General features: G+C 41.0%; 1 pseudogene; it reads right to left on the bottom strand.

Annotated features, from left to right (window-relative positions):
* Positions 1-9441: 9441 nt before the first annotated feature.
* LOC129006406 (large ribosomal subunit protein uL6-like) lies at positions 9442-10022 on the bottom strand (annotated as a pseudogene).
* Positions 10023-10286: the final 264 nt, after the last annotated feature.

The following is a 10286-nucleotide window of genomic DNA, read 5'->3' on the forward strand; positions in this document are numbered from 1 at the left end:
CCATTTCCAACACTCTTCATTTCTTTGTGTAGATACAGTTTTCTAACCAATGCCATATTCCTTCTTCCTGAATAAGTACCTTTAAAGATTTTCTGTGGAGGGAGTCAGCTAGGATGAATTATGTCTGTTTTCATTTGCCTGTGAACGTCTTTTTTTTTTTTTTTTTCATTTTTGGAGGATATTTTCACTGGCTATAGAATTCTGGGCCAATGGTTTTTTTCTTTCAACATTTTAAATATATCACTCAATTGTTATTGTTTCTGACAAGAAGTCTGTTGTAATTCTTACCCTTGTTTCTCCCTAGGCAATGTGTCATTTTTCTCTGCCTTCAAGATTTTTCTCTTTGCTTTTAGTTTTCAGAGATTTGAATATATGTCAAAGTGTATTTTGTTTGTTTCTTTTATGTTGTTTCCATGTTTATCCTATTTGTGTGTTGTGAGTTTCTTGGATTTGTGGTCTGGTGTCTGTCATTAATTTTGGAAAATTCTTAGATGCTATTTCTTCAACTATTTCTTCTACTCCACTGTCTTTCTCTTTCCCTAGGATTTTAACTACATGTGTCTTAGAATATTTGATATGATCCACAGCTCTTGGATGTACTTTTTTTTTTTATTGTTATTATACTTTTAGTTCTGGGTTACAGGTACAGAATGTGCAGTTTTGTTACATAGGTATACATGTGTCATGGTGGTTTGCTGCACCCATCAACCCATCACCTACATTAGGTATTTCTCCTAATGTTATCCCTCCCATATCCTCCCACCCCCAACAGGCTCCAGTGTGTGATGTTCCCCTCCCTGTGTCCATGTGTTCTCATTATTCAGCTCCCACTTATGAATGAGAACATGTGGTGTTTGGTTTTCTGATCTTGTGATAGTTTGCTGAGAATGATGGTTTCCAACTTCATCCATGTCCCTGCAAAAGAGGTAAACACATCCTTTTTTATGGATGCATAGTATTCCATGGTGTATATGTGCCACATTTTCTTAATCCAGTCTATCATTGATGGACATTTGGGTTGGTTCCAAGTATTTGCTATTGCGAATAGTGCCACTATAAACATACATGTGCATGTGTCTTTATCGGAGAATGATTTATAATCTTTTGAGTATATGCCCGGTAATGGGAATGCTGGGTCAAATGGTATTCCTGGTTCTGGATCCTTGAGGAATCGCCACACTGTCTTCCACAATGGTTGAACTAATTTACACTCCCACCAACAGTGTAAAAGTGTTCCTATTTTTCCACAACCTCTCCAGCATCTGTTGTTTCCTCACTTTTTAATGATTGCCATTCTAACTGGCATGAGATGGTATCTCATTGTGGTTTTGATTTGCATTTCTCTAATGATCAGTGATGTTGAGCATTTTTTCATATGTATGTTGGTTACATAAATGTCTTCTTTTGAGAAGTGTCTGTTCATATCCTTTGCTCATTTTGTTGATGGGGTTGTTTGCTTTTTTTCTTGTAAATTTGTTTAAGTTCTTTGTAGATTCTGGATATTAGCCCTTTGTCAGATGGATAGATTGCCAAAATTTTCTCCCATTCTGTAGGTTGCCTGTTCACTCTGATGATAGTTTCTTTTGCTGTGCAGATGTTTTTTACTTGAATTAGATCCCATTTGTCAAGTTTGGCTTCTGTTGCCATTGCTTTTTGTGTTTTAGGCATGAAGCCTTTGCCCATGCCTACGTCCAGAATGGTATTGTCCAGGTTTTCTTCTAGGATTTTTATGATTTTAGGTCTTATGTTTAAGTCTTTGATCCATCTTGAGTTAATTTTTGTATAAGGTGTAAGGAAGGGGTCCAGTTTCAGTTTTCTGCATATGGCTAGCCAGTTTTCCCAACACCGTTTATTAAACAGGGAATCTTTTCCCCATTGCTTGTGTGCATCAGGTTTGTCAAAGATCAGATGTTGGTAGATGTGTGGTGTTATTTCTGAGGCCTCTGTTCTGGTCCATTGGTCTATATATCTGTTTTGGTACCAGTACCATGCTGTTTTTGTTACTGTAGCCTTGTAGTATAGATTGAAGTCAGGTAGCGTGATGCCTCCAGCTTTGCTCTTCTTGCCCAGGATTGTCTTGGCTATGCAGGCTCTTTTTTGGTTCCATATGAAGTTTAAAGTAGTTTTTCCAATTCTATGAAGAAAGTCAGTGGTAGCTTGATGGGGATAGCATTGAATCTATAAATTACTTTGGGCAGTAAGGCCATTTTCACAATATCGCATCCACCTGTCCATGAGCATGAAATGTTTTTCCATTTGTTTGTGTCCTCTCTTATTTCTTTGAGCAGTGGTTTGTAGTTCTCCTTGAAGAGGTCCTTCACATCTTTTGTAAGTTGTATTCCTAGGTGTTTTATTCTCCTTGTAGCTATTGTGAACGGGAGTTCACTCATGATTTGGCACTCTGTTTGTCTGTTATTTGTGTATAGGAATGCTTGTGATTTTTGCACATTAATTTTGTATCCTGAGATTTTGCTGAAGTTGCTTATCAGCTTAAGGAGATTTGGGGCTGAGACGATGGCGTTTTCTAAATATACAATCATGTCATCTGCAAACAGAGACAATTTGACTTCCTCTCTTCCTATTTGAATACCCTTTATTGCTTTCTCTTGCCTGATTGCCCTGGCCAGAACTTCCAACACTGTGTTGAATAGGAGTGGTGAGAGAGGGCATCCCTGTCTTGTGCCAGTTTTCAAAGGGAATGCTTCCAGTTTTTGCCCATTCAGTATGATATTGGCTGTGGGTTTGTCATAAATAGCTCTTATTATTTTGAGATATATTCCATCAATACCTAGTTTATTGTGAGTTTTTAGCATGAAAGGCTGTTGAATTTTGTTGAAGGCCTTTGCTGCATCTATTGAGATAATCATGTGGTTTTTGTCATTTGATCTGTTTGTGTGATGGATTACATTTATTGATTTGTGTGTTTGAACCAGCCTTGCATCCCAGGGATGAAGCCGACTTGATCGTGATGGATAAGTTTTTGACGTGCTGCTGGATTCAGTTTGTCAGTATTTGATTGAGGATTTTCACATCAATGTTCATCAGGGACATTGGCCTAAAATTGTCTTTTTCTGTTGTGTCTCTGCCAGGTTTTGGTATCAGGATGATACTGGCCTCATAAAATGAGTTAGGATTCTTTCTTTTTCTATTGATTGGAATAGTTTCAGAAAGAATGGTACCAGCTCCTTTTTGTATGTCTGGTAGAATTTGGCTGTGAATCCGTCTGGTCCTGGACTATTTTTGGTTGGTAGGCTATTAATTATTGCCTCAATTTCAGAGCCTGTTATTGGTCTATTCGGAGATTCAGCTTCTTCCTGGTTTAGTCTTGGGAGGGTGTATGTGTCCAGCAATTCGTCCATTTCTTCTAGATTTTCTAGTTTATTTGCATAGACGTGTTTATAGTACTCTCTGATGGTAGTTTGTATTTCTGTGGGATCAGTGGTGATATCGTGATATCCCCTTTATCATTTTTTATTGCATGAATTTGATTCTTCTCTCTTTTCTTCTTTATTAGTCTTTCTAGTGGTCTATCTATTTTGTTGATCTTTTCAAAAAACCAGCTCCTGGATTCATTGATTTTTTGAAGGGTTTTTTTGTGTCTCTATCTCCTTTACTTCTGCTCTGATCTTAGTTATTTCTTTTCTTTTGCTAGCTTTTGAATTTGTTTGCTCTTGTTTCTCTTGTTCTTTAATTGTGATGTTAAGGTGTCAATTTTAGATCTTCCCTGCTTTCTCTTGTAGGCATTTAGTGCTATAAATTTCCCTCTACACACTGCTTTAAATGTGTCCCAGAGATTCTGGTATGTTGTGTCTTTGTTCTCATTGGTTTCAAAGAACAGCTTTATTTCTTCCTTCATTTTGTTATTTACCCAGTAGTCGTTCAGGAGCAGGTTGTTCAGTTTCCATGTAGTTGTGCAGTTTTGATTGAGTTTCTTAATCCTGAGTTCTAATTTGATTACTCTGTGGTATGACAGACAGTTTGTTGTGATTTCTGTTCTTTTACATTTGCTGAGCAGTGCTTTACTTCCAATTATGTGGTCAATTTTAGAATAAGTGTGATGTGGTGCTGAGAAGAATGCATATTCTATTGATTTGGGGTGTAGAGTTCTGTAGATGTCTATTAGGTCTGCTTGGTCTAGAGCTGAGTTCAAGTTCCTGGATATCCTTGCTAAGTTTCTGTCTCGTTGACCTGTCTAATATTGACAGTGGGGTGTTAAAGTTTCCCATTATTCTTGTGTGGGAGTCTAAGTCTCTTTTTAGGTCTCTAAGAACTTGCTTTATGAGTCTGGGTGCTCCTGTATTGGGTGCATATATATTTAGGATAGTTAGCTCTTCTTGTTGCATTGTTCCCTTTACCATTATGCAATGGCCTTCTTTGTCTCTTTTGGTCTTCGTTGGTTTAAAGTCTGTTTTATCAGAGACCAGGATTGCAACCCCTGCTTTTTTTTTTTTTTTTTTCTTTCATTTGCTTGGTAGATCTTCCTCCATCCCTTTATTTTGAGCCTATGTGTGTCTTTACATGTGAGATGGGTCTCCTGAATACAGCACACTGCTGGGTCTTAACTGTTTATCCAATTTTCCAGTCTGTGTCTTTTAATTGGAGCATTTAGCCCATTTACATTTAAGGTTAATATTGTTCTGTGTGAATCCGATCCTGGCATTATGATGCTAGCTGGCTATTTTGCTTGTTAATTGATGCAGTTTCTTCATAGCTTGGATGGTCTCTACAATTTGGCATGTTTTTGCAGTGACTGGTATCAGTTGTTCCTTTCCACGTTTAGTGCTTCCTTCAGGAGCTCTTGTAAGGCAGGCCTGGTGGTGACAAAATCTCTCAGCATTTGCTTGTCTGTAAAGGATTTTATTTCTCCTTCACTTATGAAGCTTAGTTTCGCTGGATATGAAATTCTGGGTTGAAAATTCTTTTCTTTAGGAATGTTGAATATTGGCCCTCATTCTTTTCTGGCTTGTAGGGTTTCTGCTGAGAGATCTGCTTTTAGTCTGATGGGCTTCCTTTGTGGGTAACTTGACCTTTCTCTCTGGCTGCCCTTAACACTTTTTCCTTCATTTCAACCTTGGTGAATCTAACAATTATGTGTCTTGGGGTTGCTCTTCTCGAGGAGTATCTTTGTGGTGTTCTCTGTATTTCCTTAATTTGAATGTTGGCTTGCCTTCTAGGTTGGGTAAGTTCTCCTGGATAATATCCTAAAGATTGTTTTCCAACTTGTTTTCATTCTCCCTGTCACTTTCAGACACACCAATCAAATGTTGATTTGGTCTTTTCACATAGGCCCATATTTCTTGGAGGCTTTGTTAGTTTCTTTTCACTCTTTTTTCTCTAATCTTGTCTTCTAGCTTTATTTCATTAATTTGATCTTCAATCACTGATATACTTTCTTCTGCTTGATTGAATCGGCTATTGAAGCTTGTGTATCCTTCACGAAGTTCTTGTGCTGTGGTTTTCAGCTCCATCAGGTCATTGAAGCTCTTCTCTACACTGCTTATTCTAGTTAGCCATTCATCTAACCTTTTTTCAAGGTTTTTATCTTCTTTGTGATGGGTTAGAATATGCCCCTTTAGCTCAGAGAAGTTTGTTTTTACTGACCTTCAGAAGCCTACTTCTGTCAACTTGTCAAACTCATTCTCCATCAAGTTTTGTCCCTTGCTGGCAAGGAACTGTGATCCTTTGGAGGAGAAGAGGCGTTCTGGTTTTTGGAATTTTCAGCCTCTTTGCACTGGTTTCTCCCCATCTTCACGGATTTATCTACCTTTGGTCTTTGATGGTGGTGACCTTTGGATGAGGTCTCTGAGTGGACATCCCTTTTGTTGATGTTGATACTAGTTAGTTTTCCTTCTAACAGTCAGGCCCCTCTGCTCCAGGTCTGCTGGAGTTTGCTGGAGTTTCACTCCAGACCCTATTTGGCTGATTATCACCAGTGGAGGCTGCAGAACAGCAAAGATTGCTGCCTGTTCCTTCCTCTGGAAGCTTTGTCCCAGAGGGGCACCCACCTGTATGAAGTGTCTGTTGGCCCCTACTGGGAGGTGTCTCCCAGTCAGGCTACACAGGAGTCAGGGACCCAGTTGAGGAGGCAGTCTGTCCATTATCGGAGCTTGAATGCCATGCTGGGGGAACCACTGCTCTCTTCAGAGCTGTCAGGCAGGGATGTGTAAGTCTGGAGAAGCTGTCTGCTGCCTTTTGTTCAGATATGCCCTGCCCTCAGAGGTGGAATCTACAGAGGCAGTAGGCCTTGCTGAGCTGCAGTGGGCTCTACCCAGTTAAGAGCTTCCTGGCTGCTTTGTTTACACTGTGAGCATAGAACTGCCTCCTCAAGCCTCAGCAATTGCAGACGCCCCTCCCTCCATGCTCCAGCATCCCAGGTAGATATCAGACTGCTGCACTAGCAGCGAGGAAGGCTCTGTGGGCATGGGACCCACCAAGCCAGGCACAGGAGGGAATCTCCTGGTCTGCTGGTTGTGAAGACTGTGGGGAAAGTGCAGTGTTTGGGCAGGAGTGTACCGCTTCTCCAGGTACAGCCACTCACGGCTTCTTTTGGCTAGGAAAGGGAAATCCCCCAACCCCTTGTGCTTCCCGGGTGAGGCAACACCCCGCCCTGCTTCGGCTCGCCCTCCATGGGCTGCATCCACTGTCCAACCAGTCTTAATGAGATGAACCAGGTACCTCAGCTGGAAATGCAGAAATCACCCATCTTCTGTGTCAATCTCGCTAGGAGCTGTAGACTAGAGCTATTTTTATTCAGCCATCTTTGAAGCAACTTGATGTACTGTTTTTAAAATTCATTTTATGTTTCTCATCACATTTCCATTTAGCTAATTTCTATTGCTGTATCTTCAGATTCACTGATTCTTTCCTCAGCTGTGTCATATCCACTGAAGAGCATGTTGAGACATTCTTCATCTATGTTACTGTATTTTTTGTCTTTTCTGTTTCTATTTGATTGTAGGATTTCTGCCTGTCTTCAGAAATTACCCATCTGCTACTGCATGTTGAACCTTTCACATTAGAACCTCTAAAGTATTAATCACAGTCATTTCCCATCTCCTGTCTGACAGTTCCAACCTTGGTGCCATGTCGGATTCTGGTTCGGATGCCTACCTTGTCTCCTAGACTGAGCTCTGAGCTCTTCTTGTGTTTCACATGCCTCCTGTTTTTGTTATTGTTGCTTTGTTGGAAGTTGAACATCTTATGGAGGGTGGTGGGTACGGAAGCAATTTTTTTACACTGAACATGAGCATGCCTTTCCTTCTGCTAGACCTTCAGCATGGAGGGTTGTGTTAATGCTGTCACCAGTTTGGCTGAATTTGAAGTTTGTTGTGCTCTGGTTATCCTCAGAGCCAGAGAGTTCCAATTCCTCTGGTTATACCTTGTGTTTAGGGTGTGAACTACTTTTCCAGAGGGTTTTCCCCACTGCCTGTATTCTGCCTGGCTTAGAAGTCTGGCTGGGTGGTTTTGGGTCTTCTCTTTGTGTTGCTCCCTGTGAAGAATCTGTTGTTGCAGTTCTCCTGGCTAGGCACCACTGCCATGTGTGCCTGATGTCTGTTAGCATGGTGTTGGGGGAAGGGAGAAGGGTACCTCAAACATTCTGAGTAGGCCTGGACTCAGGCAGGCTCAGTGAAACTGATGCTTTCCTAAGTGCCCTGTACCTGCTCTAGCTCTGATGAGGGATCTCACGTGTTTCCCTGCCTTCCCCAGGTATGCAGATTTCCTTTAATATCCCCTTCCCCCAGCTGCAGTGGGTTTCCACCCATGCCCCCAGGCAGCAGGGTGCATTGCTCTTCCTCTGAAGATTAAGGCTGCTGTTCCCTTCTCTAAGCAGGATGGGGAGGGAGCTGTCTCAGCATTCTCAGTGATCTTCCCTGGGAGTGGATTTTGGGCTTCATGTAGGAAAACCCTGCAAGTGGTGCTAATGCCTCTGAATCTCCATCCCCTTCAGGTGTCCTCCTTCTCATGCTAGCCAAGCAAAAGTTGTAAGATTCAAAATAGAGTCACTTGTGTCAAATCCTGGCCTAAATTGTGGGTGCAGTGAAGTGGATGAGGGGCGATGGGCTGAGGTGAGTTTGGAGAAAGGGCCAGAAGCCAGGTCATGCAGGGCCATGGGGGCCAAAGAAAGGAACTGATGTCATGCTAAGGGAGCCAGGGGAGGAACTGGAATTTGGCACTTCCTTGATCTTATTTACTTTTAAAGGAGGCTAGTCTGAAAGTTTGGGAGAGGTTGAGTGGGCAGCATGGTTTATAAGTTCCGTACTCAACCCCAAATCCCATGACCCTGTCCCATGTCTATATCTACTGCAGGATAATGGGCTTCTGCTTCCATCTCTCTCAAAATACTACTTATCTATCTCAAAAAAAAAAAATACTACTTATCCTTTACAAATACTACTTATCCTTTACAACAGAGCTGGGGAAGGCCATGAAGGGAGGACTCTCACCCATAATTTAACTGATAACAGGAGCTATCACAAAAAGTTATTCCAAACCACAGCTTACTACGTGAGTCACACAAGGACAGAGAGCTGCAGATACAAAAACTCCTGCCTGACACTGTCTTATAAGCCCAACCCCAAACTGCAAGGGCCTAACCCGAACTCCAAGAGCACAAGTCCTATCTAACAACCACTGACACCAATCAGAACTCTCCGGCTCTTGTAAAAAGCCATGAGCTGTCTTCTTTTTGGTGTCTGCAAGAAACCATTTGGTTTTTCCTTCCAACTTTTAGGTTCAGGGGATTCATGTGGAGGCTTATTACATGGGTAAATTGCGTGATGCTGGGGTTTGGTGTACAAATTATTTCATTACCCAGGTAGTGAGAATAGTACCTGACTGGTAGTTTTAGATCCTCATTCTCTTTCCAACTTCCACCATCAGGTAGACCTCAGTGTGTACTGTTCCCTTCTTTATGTCCATGTGTACTCAATGTTTAACTCCTACATGAGAACATGTGGTGTTTGATTTTCTATTCCTGCATTAATTCTCTCAGGATACTGGTCTTTAGTTGCATCTATGTTGCTGCAAAAAACATGATCCTCATTCTTTTTTTTAAGGCTATGTAGTATTTCATGGTGTATGTGTACCACATTTTCTTTATCCAGTTCACCATTGATGGACACCTAAGTTGATTCCATGTCTTTGCTATTGTGAGTAGTGCTGTGACGAACATAAGCAAGTGTGTCTTTATGGTACAACGACTTATATTCTTTTGGGTATATACTCAGTAATATACCCAGAGGATTCCTTATATTCCAAAGGACTATAAGTTGTTCTACCATAAAGACACACATGCATATGTCAAAATGGGTCAAATGGTAGTTCTGTTGTTGTTGTTTTTTTTCCAAATCAATAGGTCTTTTATTGCATCATTTAAATATCACAAGTAGGTCTTAGGAGTCACCCGGCATCTTGTTTCTGTAGCTGGGCAACTCTTAGATCTTATTCATCAGCATGCTGAGCAGTTTCTTTTTCAGAGACATAGATACCATCCAAAAATTTCCTGATATGCTTGTTTTTAACTGTTGTGGCTTGCTGAATCAAAGCCGCTGAATTTGAAACAAGCTCAATGTCATTTCCTTCAAGGATTAATTCATATTTCTGGGTTTGACATACTGAACAAGCAACACCTGGTCTCATCCGAACCCTGCGGATGTATTTTTCACCCAAGAAATTTCGGATTTCAACAAAAGACCCATTCTCCTGGATAACAACATTGATGGGGAAGTGAGCATACACAGACCTCATCTTGTAATGGAAGCCCAGTGTAACACCCTTGATCATGTTCTGTACATGACTACAAATAGTTCGAACCATAGCCAGTTCCTTTCTGTTACCTCACCACAAATGTTGTCAAGCCGGAGCCTCTTTTTTTTCTTTCCAAGAAGACTGAGATCTACACTGATGTGATTGAAGTCCCTCCACAGGGTTCCTCTCGGGCCCTTCACAATAACTGTGCGTCCCTTCAGAGTAATGACATTTTCCGGAATGTCGACAGTCTGATTGCTGAGAATGGTCTTCATTCTTGCAGTAAACACGGCAAATAAAGTGGTAGTTCTATTTTAAGTTCTTAGAGAAATCTTCAAACTGATTTTCACAGTGACTGAACTAATTTACATTCCCACCAGCAGTGTGCAAGCATTCCCTTTTCTCTGTAACCTTGCCAGCATTTGTTATTTTTTGGCTCTTTAATAACAGCCATTCTGACTTGTGTGAGATGGTATTTTATTGTGGTTTTGACTTGCATTTCTCTAATGATTAGTGATGTTGAGCATTTTTTTCATATG

This window comes from Pongo pygmaeus, chromosome 8, assembly GCF_028885625.2.
Source record: "Pongo pygmaeus isolate AG05252 chromosome 8, NHGRI_mPonPyg2-v2.0_pri, whole genome shotgun sequence".
NCBI lineage: Eukaryota > Metazoa > Chordata > Mammalia > Primates > Hominidae > Pongo > Pongo pygmaeus.